Raw genomic sequence first — 16,264 nt, forward strand, 5'->3', positions numbered from 1 at the left:
CGCAAAATGCATGTTTTGGAGACTATTTATGGTGGCAAATACCCCTAGAACCATCCTGGATCTTTATTTTTAGACAGAATAGTGAAAATACATCCACCTACACAATCAACACTAACTCTGGGTAAAAGCACCAACCAGAACCGACTCGGCTTGGTTCTACTACAACCACCATGCAAAATAAAGTGCCCAAATGGAGGTCATTTATTCGGGCACAGAAGAACTTCTGAACATCCCTAGATGATATTTTTTTATACAGAATAGTAAAAAATACAACCCCATTCCTGTTGGACACACGTTACGGGTGTATACACAAAACAGAACCGACTGGGCCTGGTTCTAATAAAACCACTATTTTTGTCGCAAAATGCATGTTTTTGACACTATTAATGGTGGGAAATAGTCTCAGAACATCCCTGGTTCTTTATTCTTACAGAGAATAGTGAAAATACATCCACCCACACAATCGACACTAATTGTGGGTAAAGCACCAACCAGAACCGACTGGGCCTGGTTCTAAACAACCACTTGTAAATAAAGTGCCCAAATTGAGGTCATTGATTCGAGCATAACAGAACTTCTGAACATCCCTAGAATATTATTTTTATAAAGAATAATCAAAAATACATCCCCATCATCATTGGACACAATTTCTGGGTAAAAACACGAACCTGAACCGACTGGTCCTGGTTCTAATACAACCACTAATTTAACCGCAAAATGCCTGTTTTGGACACTGTTTGTGGTGGGAAATAGCTCCAGAACCATCCTGGATCATTATTGTTATACAAAATAGTGAAAATACATCCACTCACACAATAAACACAAATTCTGGGTAAAAGCACCAACCAAAACCGACTGGGCCTGTTTCTAAACCACCACTTGTGAATAAAGTGACCAAATGAAAGTAATTCATTCGGGCATAACAGAACTTCTGAACATCGCTAGATGATTATTTCTATACAAAATAGTCAAGTATACATCCCCATCATGATTGGACACAAGTTCCGTATACAAACACCCACCAGAACCGACTGGACCCTGTCATAATGCAACCACTATTTTGTATCGCAAAATGCATGTTTTGGACACTATTTATGGTGGGAAATAGCCCCAGAACTGTCCTGGATCTTTATTCTTACACAGAATGGTGAAAATACATCTACCCACACAATGGATACTATATCTGGGTAAAAGCACCAACCAGAACCGACTGGGCCTGGTTCTTAAATACCACCACTTGTAAATAAAGTGCCCAAATTGAGGTCATTGATTCGGGCATAACAGAACTTCTGAACATCCCTAGATGATTATTTTTATACAGAATAATCAAAAATACATCCTTATCATCATTGGACACAATTTCTGGGTAAAAACACCAACCAGAATCGTCTGGGCCTGGTTCTAATACAACCACTATTTTAAACGCAAAATGCCTGTTTTGGACACTTTTTATGGTGTGAAATAGCTCCAGAATCACCTAGAATGATGCCAATGAAAGACTTACATGGATAGGACGATTTTACACTATATACACAGGAACTATGTGTCTCTGACAGTGCGTTGGCAGCAGGGGAACGTTTCAGTTTTTATTGCCTTAATGTGCTTTTTATGGCCTGATTATCACGTTTTGGCCAAGTATGATAGTTTTCATTGTAACTTAATTTCTATCACTTTGAACGATGCCAAATAAAAAACTTACTTGAATTGGACGATTTTACACTATATACACAGTAACCGTGTCGCTGACAGTTTGTTTGGCAGCAGGGGAACTTTTCAGTTTTTATTGCCTTAATGTACTTTTCATACCCTAAAAATCACATTTTGGCCAAGCATGATTGTTTTCATTATAACTTAATTTTTAGCAATGAGAATAATGCCAAATGGATAACTTACCTGAATTGGACGATTTTACACTATATACACAGTAACTATGTGTCTCTGACAGTTTTTTTGGCAGCAGGTGAATATGTAAGATTAGACAAAGTATCTTTGCAAATGCTTGTTCATATTGTATAAGTTTTTGTGAGTATAACGGCATTGTAGTCATCCTTACGGCTGACATGTCAGCATAAACACCCAACTGTCTGACTGAATAAACAATCCTAGTCTTGTGATTGGGGTGACATGTCAGCACAAATACTCAACTGTCTGACACTGATCAATTACTTTTTGCCCTGCAAATGACTGAAATGTATCTGTCCAAAGTCCTAGTGACAACTGTCAGTTTTTCCTGTATTTAAGACACACACAATGGTCATTCGACTAGAGTTTCAGGAACATCGCGTTGAACAGGACCCTACTGTAGGAACTCTCACTGTCCACTTTGCAGTCTGGTAATAAACCAATTGGTCCGGGACCAATGAAAGTAGAACAAGAATTAGCAAGGGCTTTATAGTCTTGGTCTGTTAATAGAGTCAGGGACTTAACCAAGACAAAGTCAGGGACTTTTGGTCTTTGTGTGTTCAGAGATATTGGGTTAATCACAAAGTGGAGATCAATTTCGGGTAATTTAGAAAATAATTGTTGTTTAAACTATTAAGTAAGTGATTAATATGGGTCAGAAAGCAACAAAAGGGATGGGTTTATTGTCAGACTGCAAAATGAAAATCGGAGAGTTACCGGGACGAGATATCATGGTCCAGCTTGGGCTAAGCCTAGTGGCCACCCAAAATGGCCTCCGACCCAGGGAATTACAGACCAAAAATATCTTCCACACCACCACATCTAACAGCTTCTACTCTCTCGACATTGTCGGGAATGATTCTGCCAAGGTAGCTGAAAGTCTAAGAGAACAGTCTGAAGATATCTGCCCAGCAGCCCCAGGACAGGAACAACAAACATGGCCATTACATGTCACCCTGAAGTTCATGGGAGACCGGACGACAAGTGGTTAAACCAATTCTCACAGTTGCCCACTGTTAGACTATAAATATTTTACCTGACTCCAATTCCTTAACTCTGTAGTCTCCAGTCTAACAATGGAGCGTGTTCAGCATCGGAGGAGACAAACCAGGGTTGAGCGAGTTTATCCACAGATGATTTATTCCATTCAAATTGATTCATACAGAGCTCCGGGTCTCCCTCCCATAGAATAAGCCCGCTGAGTGTTGATGTCCCAAAGCGGAGGATGGAAAATACATTGTCCAAACCCGCGTTTGCCCAGTTATAGTCCAACAAAAATGCATATTCATTCGCTGATTAATAATGAGATGTGGGCTGGTCCAGGGTTTCTCTGGGCTCCACATCTTCCAGCCTTGAATCCACATCATCCAGACCTCTGTCTCCACTGGTCCTATGAAGTCCCGACCCTCCGCCCTCCTCTTTGTTCCTCTACCCTTTGAAGTCCTCCATCTGGTCTCTTATCAGTGTGGATCCCACCTTGAAATAAGAATCTCAGGAAGAGCCTTTTGTTAACATTATAGTTGAGGAGTCTCAGACCCATCCTTCTGTTCATATTGTATTTGAGTTGGGAACCAGTGGCGACTCTAAAACAAGACCGCCACAACAAAAGGAATGAGTAAAATGTGATATCAAAATGAAACAGCTATACTAAAAAGAATGAGTAAAATATGATATCAAAATGAAACAGCTATACTCAAAAGAATGAGTAAAATATGTTATCAAAATGAAACAGCTATACTAAAAAGAATGAGTAAAATATGTCATATTCTTCACCACTCAACGAATCATAATTAACCACGTATATGCAAATGACCTAATGGACAACCCATTGCCCCCCGGACACATTGCCTATGGGGATGGATCATCATAAAAAACCCTGGATGGAGAAAAACACAACGTATATGCCGTGGTGACTCAAAAAGACAACCTCAAGACAGGACGACTCCCCGGCGACTGGTCTGCACAAGCCGCAGAAATAGTGGCACTGACAGAGGCACGTAGACTATTCCTAGAACAAGACTTGACAGTGGAAAGACACAGCCCAATCCCTGCTGAATTCCTAAGAGAAATGCAAAATCATGCCCCAGAAAAAGAGAAACTGCAATGGGAAACAGAAGGAGCCACTCAACACAAGAACGGACTCTATGCAGTAGAAAACAAGCCATGCGTGACACGATCATTGTTTGAAGTAATTGCCAAATTGAGCCATGGGAGGAGCCATGTCTCAACAGAAGGGATGATCAGTACAGTACAACAAACAATGCATGTTCCCAGAGGTCTCCAAACTTACTTCAATTTTTTTTGCAGAAACTGTCTAAACTGCTGTAGAGACAACTCTCAAGGCAACGAACGACCCAAGCATGGAACAAGGCAAACAGGAACATATCCCTTCGAGCTTCTGAACATGGATTTCATCAAACTGAACCAAAGTGCTGGACTCGTCGAACAAACCATTAGAACAGTAAAACTCAGACTCAGAAAAACCATGGAAGACACAGAAAAAGATGGCAAGAATGCCTGAGCCTGGTAGAAACGTACATGAAAATCATTCCAACAGCACAGGGATGCACACCATTTGAGGCAGTGAACGACAGACCCTTCCACTTAACAATGTGGGAAAAAGATCTGGTGGTAGAAGAGAAAGGAGAAACAGAATCCATCACTAAGTGGTTATGCAAAATAATCCAAGAAAGAACTGTGATGAATGCAAAATAATCTGCTGACATCTTCTCTGTCTCCCACAGAGGAGGTCCTGTCCCCAGGAGACCTGGTACTCGTCGAGGTGATAAAAAGAAAGTGCTGGTCTTCTTCACGTTGGGACGGACCTCACTGTGTGATTTTGGCCATCATCATCACCGCTCTGTTTTCAACCACATGGGGGGAACGTACCAGAACCTTGGTACACTCCCACTGGAGGAGAATGCCCCACTAGCTGGTTCAGGAAACGATCAGGGGCCCCCAGATCTGCATCCCATTAACCAAGACACCAATCGTCGTTCAAGTCCCTTTGCTCAGCCTACAGCTTACTCACTTGGGATTACACAGGACTGACTCCAGTTATTTTTATTGGTACCTACAAGCTCCCAGAGTCTGAGTGGTCTGGCCAGACACCTTGGACCAGGTCCTCCTCCATACAGGCTACAAAACCATCACATGGCCCCTTTCCAAAGAAGCTACCACCATGACCGCTAACTTCACCAAGTTAGCCACCACCATCAAAGATGGTAAACATATGCTAGAGCTCACGACCAATATCCAACAAAAAGGCTGCATCAACCTATGCCTCCGACCGGACCGACCAGGAAAAGGCCCCCTCTTTACTATCACCATCCGCACTACTAGTCCAGCCATGGTCCCCAAAGTGAATGGTGTGAACCCATTCGTAAAACCCACATCTACCCACCAGGCGTCAACGACGGAGCTTTGATTTCTTCCCCCATGATTCAGTTTGGGGCTCGGATGTCCCCCTCTAATACAAACACTGGTCAGTCTCCTCCAAAATCATGATGGCGGTGTTCCCCAGGGTAGGAACAGCGAAGAACACCCTACGTCTGGAAACCATTGACTACAGATTCCAGGCCCGACACTAATCAATTACTTGTTGCCCTGCAAATGACTGAAACGTATCTGTCCAAAGTCTTAGGGACAACTGTCAGTTTTGCCTGTATTTAAGACACACTCACTGGTCATTCGACTAGAGTTGCAGTAACATCGCAGTGAACAGGATCCCACTGTAGGAACTCTCACTGTCCACTTTGCAGTCTGGTAATACATATTTTCTATTTAAATTTATCTCACTCTTTCTTAGCCTGCTCCTGAAGTTGTATTTTCAGACCTAACAAACATTTCAGTTTTTTTGCCCTAATGTGCGTTTCATGCGCTGAAAATCACGTTTTGGCTAAGTATCATAGTTTTCACTATAACTTAACCTAACCCTAACCCTAACCCTAACCCTAACCCTAACTTCCATCACTTAGAATGATATCAAATGAAAAACCTACTTAATTTGGACGATTATACACTATATACACAGTAACTATGTGTCACTGACAGTTTGTTTCGCAGCGGGGGAACATTTCAGTTTTTATTGCCTTAATGTGCATTTCATGCGCTGAAAATCACGTTTTGGCCAAGTATCATAGTTTTCACTATAACTTAATTTCTAGCACTTAGAATAATGCAAAATGAAAAACTTACTTGAATTGGACAATTATACACTATTTACACAGTAACTATGTGCCTCTGACAGTTTGTTTCGCAGCAGGGGAACATTTCAGTTTTTATTGCCTTAACTTGCGTTTCATGCGCTGAAAATCACGTTTTGGCCAAGTATCATAGTTTTCACTATAACTTAATTTCTAGCACTTAGAATGATGCTAAATGCAATACTTACTTGAATTGGATGATTTTACACTATAGACATAGTAACTATGTGCCTCTGGCAGTTTGTTTCGCAGCAGGGGAACATTTCAGTTTTTATTGCCTTAACGTACGTTTCATGCGCTGAAAATCACGTTTTGGCCAAGTATCATAATTTTCACTATAACTTAATTTCTATCACTTAGAATGATGCCAAATGCAAAATTTACTTAAATGGGACGATTTTACACTATATACACAGTAACTATGTGCCTCTGACAGTTTGTTTCGCAGCAGGGGAACATTTCAGTTTTTATTGCCTTAACGCGTGTTTCATGCGCTGAAAATCACGTTTTGGCCAAGTATCATAATTTTCACTATAACTTAATTTCTATCACTTAGAATGATGCTTTATGCAAAACTTACTTGAATTGGACGATTTTACACTATATACACAATAACTATGTGCCTCTGACAGTTTGTTTCGCAGCAGGGGAACATTGCAGTTTTTATTGCCTTAACGTGCGTTTCATGTGCTGAAAATCACGTTTTGGCCAAGTATCACAATTTTCACTATAACTTAATTTCTATCACTCAGAATGATGCTAAATGAAATAATTACTTGAATTGGACAATTTTACACTATATACACAATAACTATGTGCCTCTGACAGTTTGTTTCGCAGCAGGGGAACATTGCAGTATTTATTGCTTAACGTGCGTTTCATGCATTGAAAATCACGTTTTGGCCAAGTATCATAATTTTCACTATAACTTAATTTCTATCACTTAGAAAGATGGCAAATGAAAAACTTACTTGAATCGGACAATTATACACTATATACACAGTAACTATGTGTCTTTGACAGTTTGTTTCGCAGCAGGGGAACATTTAAGTTTTTATTGCCTTAACGTGCGTTTCATGCGCTGAAAATCACGTTTTGGCCAAGTATCATAGTTTTCACTATAACTTAATTTCTATCACTTAGAATGATGCTAAATGAAAAACTTACTTGAATTGGACGATAATACACTATATACACAGTAACTATGTGTCTCTGACTGTTTGTTTCGCAGCAGGGGAACATTTCAGTTTTTATTGCCTTAACGTGCGTTTCATGCACTGAAAATCACGTTTTGGCCAAGTATCATAGTTTTCACTATAACTTAATTTTTATCACTTAGAATGATGCTAAATGCAAAACTTACTTGAATTGGACGATTTTACACTATATACACAATAACTATGTGCCTCTGACAGTTTGTTTCGCAGCAGGGGAACATTGCAGTTTTTATTGCCTTAACGTGCGTTTCATGCGCTGAAAATCACGTTTTGGCCAAGTATCATAATTTTCACTATAACTTAATTTCTATCACTTAGAAAGATGCTAAATGAAAAACTTACTTGAATCGGACAATTATACACTATATACACAGTAACTATGTGTCTCTGACAGTTTGTTTCGCAGCAGGGGAACATTTCAGTTTTTATTGCCTTAACGTGCGTTTCATGCGCTGAAAATCACGTTTTGGCCAAGTATCATAGTTTTCACTATAACTTAATTTCTATCACTTAGAATGATGCTAAATGAAAAACTTACTTGAATTGGACCATAATACACTATATACACAGTAACTATGTGTCTCTGACTGTTTGTTTCGCAGCAGGGGAACATTTCAGTTTTTATTGCCTTAACGTGCGTTTCATGCGCTGAAAACCACGTTTTGGCCAAGTATCATAATTTTCACTATAACTTAATTTCTATCACTTAGAAAGATGGCAAATGAAAAACTTACTTGAATCGGACAATTATACACTATATACACAGTAACTATGTGTCTTTGACAGTTTGTTTCGCAGCAGGGGAACATTTAAGTTTTTATTGCCTTAACGTGCGTTTCATGCGCTGAAAATCACGTTTTGGCCAAGTATCATAGTTTTCACTATAACTTAATTTCTATCACTTAGAATGATGCTAAATGAAAAACTTACTTGAATTGGACGATAATACACTATATACACAGTAAGTATGTGTCTCTGACTGTTTGTTTCGCAGCAGGGGAACATTTCAGTTTTTATTGCCTTAACGTGCGTTTCATGCGCTGAAAATCACGTTTTGGCCAAGTATCATAGTTTTCACTATAACTTAATTTTTATCACTTAGAATGATGCTAAATGCAAAACTTACTTGAATTGGACGATTTTACACTATATACACAATAACTATGTGCCTCTGACAGTTTGTTTCGCAGCAGGGGAACATTGCAGTTTTTATTGCCTTAACGTGCGTTTCATGCGCTGAAAATCACGTTTTGGCCAAGTATCATAATTTTCACTATAACTTAATTTCTATCACTTAGAAAGATGCCAAATGAAAAACTTACTTGAATCGGACAATTATACACTATATACACAGTAACTATGTGTCTCTGACAGTTTGTTTCGCAGCAGGGGAACATTTCAGTTTTTATTGCCTTAACGTGCGTTTCATGCGCTGAAAATCACGTTTTGGCCAAGTATCATAGTTTTCACTATAACTTAATTTCTATCACTTAGAATGATGCTAAATGAAAAACTTACTTGAATTGGACCATAATACACTATATACACAGTAAGTATGTGTCTCTGACTGTTTGTTTCGCAGCAGGGGAACATTTCAGTTTTTATTGCCTTAACGTGCGTTTCATGCGCTGAAAATCACGTTTTGGCCAAGTATCATAGTTTTCACTATAACTTAATTTTTATCACTTAGAATGATGCTAAATGCAAAACTTACTTGAATTGGACGATTTTACACTATATACACAATAACTATGTGCCTCTGACAGTTTGTTTCGCAGCAGGGGAACATTGCAGTTTTTATTGCCTTAACGTGCGTTTCATGCGCTGAAAATCACGTTTTGGCCAAGTATCATAATTTTCACTATAACTTAATTTCTATCACTTAGAAAGATGCCAAATGAAAAACTTACTTGAATCGGACAATTATACACTATATACACAGTAACTATGTGTCTCTGACAGTTTGTTTCGCAGCAGGGGAACATTTCAGTTTTTATTGCCTTAACGTGCGTTTCATGCGCTGAAAATCACGTTTTGGCCAAGTATCATAGTTTTCACTATAACTTAATTTCTATCACTTAGAATGATGCTAAATGAAAAACTTACTTGAATTGGACCATAATACACTATATACACAGTAACTATGTGTCTCTGACTGTTTGTTTCGCAGCAGGGGAACATTTCAGTTTTTATTGCCTTAACGTGCGTTTCATGCGCTGAAAACCACGTTTTGGCCAAGTATCATAATTTCCACTATAACTTAAATTCTATCACTTAGATTGATGCTAAATGCAAAACTTACTTGAATTGGACGATTCTACACTATATACACAGTAACTATGTGCCTCTGACAGTTTGTTTCGCAGCAGGGGAACATTTCAGTTTTTATTGCCTTAACGTGCGTTTCATGCGCTGAAAATCACGTTTTGGGCAAGTATCATAGTTTTCACTATAACTTAATTTCTAGCACTTAGAATGATGCCAAATCCAAAATTTACTTGAATTGGATGATTTTACACTATATCCACAGTAACTATGTGCCTCTGGCAGTTTGTTTCAGAGCAGGGGAACATTTCAGTTTTTATTGCCTTAACGTGCGTTTCATGCGCTGAAAATCACGTTTTGGCCAAGTATCATAATTTTCACTATAACTTAATTTCTATCACTTGGAATGATGCCAAATGAAAAACTTACTTGAATCGGACAATTATACACTATATACACAGTAACTATGTGTCTCTGACAGTTTGTTTCGCAGCACGGGAACATTTCAGTTTTTATTGCCTTAACGTGCGTTTCGTGCGCTGAAAATCACGTTTTGGCCAAGTATCATAGTTTTCACTATAACTTAATTTTTATCACTTAGAATGATGCTAAATGCAAAACTTACTTGAATTGGACGATTTTACACTATATACACAATAACTATGTGCCTCTGACAGTTTGTTTCGCAGCAGGGGAACATTGCAGTTTTTATTGCCTTAACGTGCATTTCATGCGCTGATAATCACGTTTTGGCCAAGTATCATAATTTTCACTATAACTTAATTTCTATCACTTAGAAAGATGCCAAATGAAAAACTTACTTGAAATGGACAATTATACACTATATACACAGTAACTATGTGTCTCTGACAGTTTGTTTCGCAGCAGGGGAACATTTCAGTTTTTATTGCCTTAACGTGCGTTTCATGTGCTGAAAATCACGTTTTGGGCAAGTATCAAAATTTTCACTATAACTTATTTTCTATCACTTAGAATGATGCTAAATGAAAAACTCACTTGAATTAGACGATATTACACTATATACACATTAACTATGTGTCTCTGACAGTTTGTTTGGCAGCAGGGGAACATTTCAGTTTTTATTGCCTGAATGTGCTTTTCATGCGCTGAAAATCATGTTTAGGCCAAGTATCATAGTTTTCATTATAACTTAATATCTAGCCATTAGAATGATGCCAAATTAAAAACTTATTAAATTATAAAATTTGATGATATTACACTATATAGAGAGAGACATTTGTGTCTTTGACAGTTTTACACAGTTTTACAAGTTATGACTCCAGACTCTTAATTTACAATTCTGCCTTTATGGATAAATTGCATCACCACCCCCCGAGTGGATCACTTACCTCTCACTGTCTTTCACTTACCTTCATTCAGCATGTAGGTGTCAGATCACCTTGTACCTAGTGTCTATTCATATTACCTCACCCGAAGTTATTACACAGAAGGGATTGTGTTGTGTTACCCCAAGTTTAGAGTCCCTACGGATGTGGGAAACTTACAGCGTCTGTCTGCCAGAGAGCAGCAGCTGGAACCGATTGTGACCAGGGTGGCATGGGTCCCTGATCATGTCACGAGGGCAATGTCTTCCAGTGAAGGCAGAGTAGCCGACGATCTTCTGCGTAGTGGTGATACCTTTCTAAATAGCCCTTTTTGTCTGCTGCCGTTTTTTCTGCGTACCACCAAATGTGCTTTTTATGCGCTGATAAGCACATTTTGGTCGAATATGAAAGTTTCCAAGTGTGCACTTGACCCTGGATGACCTGGAGAGTGACAGTTACTCCTGAAGTTGAACCCTTTTTCATCGCACAATTCAAGGAAACAATTGCAAACCCTGTTAGCCAGCCTTTCTTATATTTTGCGAGGCGAACAAACAATTGCAAGGCCAACTAGTTAGTCTTTCTTACATTCCACGATCTTTTAAATCAATTGTTAAACCAGTTTGGCTAGTCTACCTTGCATTCTAGATCTTAAAAAAACAAAGGTAAAACCAGTATGGTGCGACAAGAATAATTAATTATTAAGCCAGTTAGCCAGTCCATCCCACAATTCCCTCCTTTTGTGTCTGTGAAAATATCAAAATATTGAAGTGGCTGTTTCCATGAGCCAGAGAAGAACCAGTCAAGCCATCCTCGTTGTGGAACCGAATCTCCGGTCACAGCTCTCTGCATGTTCCTAATAGCCTGCAGGGCATCATGGACCGAGCAGGACATGCCGGCAGGGATGAAGGGGCAGCACGAGTCTCCCACCATGGCGCACACACAGCCCCGCTGGGTGGCCATTCCGTCAAGAGCAGGGCAGCCCTGGAAAATCACCTGGGCCATAGCGGCTACCCAGCCTGACTGATGCGCCGACACAGGCCCGGAACCTGCCTTCAATGGTCTTCGAATGCAGGGTGTTCCTCGCCGCTCCCACTCAAGGGAACTGAGCCATTAGGATTTTGGATGAGACTGACCAGTATTTGTGTTTGAGGGACACATCCGAGCCACACAATGGATCATGGTCGTGAGCTCCGTCAATAATGTGCCCAAATGGAGGTCATTGATTCGGGAATAACAGAACTTCTGAAGATCCCTAGATCAGGGGTGGCCAACCAGTCAGAGACCAAGAGCCACATTTTTTACTGTTACCGCAAAGAGCCACATCACACACATACCTTTGCTCAGCCAGATTTATTGTAAATGTCACACACCAGCATAGTAATGACATAAATTGACTCCTACAATACTAACAGCACAGGCCAGTCATTATCAACAATGAATATTGTGTCCACTGTCTCACACAGACAAACTCTCAGTTCAACCAAGTCCACAAACAAAAATATTATAATTTACAATAGCGTTTTTCTTTTACTATGCATGTTACTTAGTGGGACTTCTGTCATAAAATCAGAGCCTATTTTTGCGCAACATTCGCTCCTTGTGAGCTGTCATTTATTATGAATGGCTTTTAACTAGCGCGCCCACCACGTGGGTGTACACCTCGCTCTCCTATTGGCTGCTCCCAGCTGAGCACTCTCGCCTTGGTCTGCCTCGCAGGGGGTGTGGCTTTTTCAGCCGACGCTCGATCTTTGGGATACTTTTTGTTAGCGAGACGCCGTTCATTGTCGCTTCTGGTTCACGGGAGCTCTCCCACTCTGTTAAAAACGTTTAATCAAATGACCTTGCTCCTACTGGGAAACTTTGAGGTATTTTCATCCCAAGCACATGCGCATTGGACGAAAATACCGTATTGAACTCAAGCGAAGCGCACACGCAAATAAAAATAAAACACAAATACAAACTTTGATGTGGACGTAAGAGCTGCATGAAACCGGGCAAAGAGCCGCATGCGGCTCAGGAGCCGCGGGTTGGCCACCCCTGCCCTAGATGATTATTTTTATACATAATATTCAAAAATACATCCCCATCGTCAATGGATACAATTTTTCGGGTAAATTCACCAACCAGAACAGACTGGGCCTGGTTCTAATACAACCACTATTTTAATCGCAGAATGCCTGTTTTGGACACTGTTTATGGTGGGAAATTAGCTCCAGAACTATCCTGGATCATTATTTTTACACAGAATAGTGAAAATACATCCATCTACACATTCAACACTAATTATGAGTAGAAGCACCAACCAGAACCGACTGGGCCTGGTTCTAATACGACCACTATTTCAATCGCAAAATGCCTGTTTTGGACAATGTTTATGGTGGGAAACTTTATTTTTATAGAAAATAGTGAAACTACATCCACGCACTCAATCAACACAAATTCTGGGTAAATACACCAACCAGAACCGATTGGGCCTTGTTCTAATACAACCACTATTTTTATCGCAAAATGTTTTGGACACTATTGACGGTGGGAAATATTCCCAGAACATCCCTGCATCTTTAATTTTACACATAATAGTGAAAATGCATCCATCCACACAATTGACACTAAATCTGGGTAAAAGCGGCAACCAGAACCGACTGGGCCCGGTTCTAATTCAACCACCATGCAAAATAAAGATCCATTGGAGGTTTTTGATTCTTGTATAAAAAAGCCCCAAAACATCCCTGCATGATTATTTTTAAACAGAATAGTAAAATATACATCCTTATCATCTTTGGACACGAGTTTCAGATATAAACAGCAACCAGACCCGACTGGACCCAGTAACAACTATTTTTTATTGCAAAATGCATGTTTTGGAGAAAATTTACGCTGGGTGTGAAATATATTTGCATGCATATATATATATATATATAATCTTGCACCCATTTCACTTACACCTATTGGTTAAAATGTGCACTACACCTTTTGTACTCCACCTCCTTCATTTGTATTGACGCCTACCATTTTTATGACTTGTCTTATCTCTAATAAAACCACCGTTGAAGCAACTTTTCAGCGGGAAACAGCCTTGAGGAGCTTGGAGAGTAGTCACACTCTCGGGCCTCTGATTTGTCCACTCCCCCGCCTCTGCAGACGCGGCCTTTAACTTTCATTCCATCCGCATCAGTGTGTGTTCCTGTGTTCGAGTTTATTTAAGTGTTGGCTGGTAGCTCCAACATTCTGGTGCCCCAAACCCGGTAGGTTTCGCATCCTGATTTTGGATCGCGAATAATTAATCCAAAAATCTGACGTCAGCTGTCTCCCCATTGGGGAGAAGGGTGATCGATTCTCCGCTGTTCAGAAGAAGGAAGCAAATCCATCCCACCGGACACAGAGCACATCTGAGCGGTAAGGCACTTTAAAAATTAATTTGTAGAATCCAATCCAGTATTGAGACCCTGTCTTTCTAGAGAAGAAAGATGCTCCGTGTGTCGGAGAAAAATGTTTCTTTACCGCTCCCCGTAAGTTAGGGGAAACGTTCTCGGGATTTGAGAAGTTAGGTAAATTAAACGGGAGATCAAGTAAGGATCTCGAGATTTCTGGTTTGAGTTCTAATGCGTGAATCACCAGACAAAGAGGAGGAGGTCGCAACTCTCCGCCAGGGACTCCGAGGATTGCGTTAAAGATATAGAAAAAATATTATTACACTGTGCCAAGAGAATGAAAGCTCAAAATAAAGAATATATATATATATATATATATACATATATATATATATATATATATATATATATATATATATATATATATATATATATATATATATATATATATATATATATATATATATATATATATATATATATATATATATATATATATATATATATATATATATATATATATATATATATATATATATATATATATATATATATACATATATATATATATATATATATATAGAATAATAAATATAAAACTTGCAAGTAATCTCCCTAAGGAGAAATTTAAACCAGAGCACTTGTGACACGCTCGTAAATCACGTCGTTTGCCGCGCAAAATAAGAGTATAAATGACTATCTAGGCGGGAAAATAAGATAGTAAATTAAACGGGACGTCCCTAGAGAAGGTGAGTAAACACTAAATAAAAACTAATGAATACATTATAAGAATAACGGAATATATCAATATAATTTTTGAATAAGCAAAACTCTTCAAACAAAAGAAAAGTTGCAAAAATAGGTTTAACAAACAGCAAAGAACTCTCAACCGACATGAAGTTTATGCTGAAGCATTTTCCTGATAATTGCACATATATGAAAGAATGGAGGAAGAATAAAGACAAAGAGTGGGATGGGAGACTGTTGGAGGAGCCATTACAGGCCATAAAGCGTAAATTACAAGTCGAGAAGGCTATTGAAAGAGGAAAAAAAGAGAAGATATGTAAAGAACTTCAAGATATTCAAGTTTGGATCGGTCAAGCCCATGTAAGACAGAATTAAAAAATTATGAAGAAAATTAAACAAGCTGAACGAAAAACAAGTATGGCAGCTTTGATTAATATTAGGCCCCACGAAGAGACACTGGCCCCCTCCAGTGCACTCACTTCGGACAGGCTGTGCCAGGCACCTTTTACGAGCCAAGGGCACAAAGAGGGAGGGGGACCTGAGATGCACACACAAGAACAACATCTCAAGTTACAAAGGGCCTCTTACAATCCACACGATGAAGAAAGGAGGGGTGAGCCAGAGTCCACAGGTGCCGCTGCAGAACCAGCAGGAGTAATCAAAATGCAGACAAGAGCACAAAGAGAAAAAATGGGAGGAGGACAACTCTATGCTCCCTTGATAGCATTTCAAGGACCTTACACTGGCCCACAGCCATGGGCACCACCAAGCCAAATGTATCCCATGGTTGAAGTTGCAAACCCACACTTCCAAGTGAATGGAGATCGTGATCAAACCATTCTCGTCCACCGTCCATGGACCGAGTCTGAATGTACTGAAGCATGAAAGGGACTGGGAGACCCAATAAAAAACCCAACTGAATGGTCCAATAATTTTGAACAGCTAAGGCAAAGTTTTCACCTGAATGGAGCTGAGACAAGAAAAGCGTTCACCATGAGTCTGGGACACAACTGGGCAAGAGTGAGAGGAAACTTCGATGAAAAAAACAACCAAGGAAAAATTCACCCCCATGATTCACCAGACCTAACGATGCTAGTAGAAAGAGTCCTGAGTCGAGTTCGAGAGACGTGGCGCCCAACACCATGTTATGACAAAATTAGAGCCACAAGACAGGAACAAGGAGAAGGAATTCATAAATTCAGAGCAAGATT

The sequence above is a fragment of the Stigmatopora nigra genome, chromosome 18 (assembly GCF_051989575.1).
Source record: "Stigmatopora nigra isolate UIUO_SnigA chromosome 18, RoL_Snig_1.1, whole genome shotgun sequence".
NCBI classification, from domain to species: Eukaryota; Metazoa; Chordata; class Actinopteri; order Syngnathiformes; family Syngnathidae; genus Stigmatopora; species Stigmatopora nigra.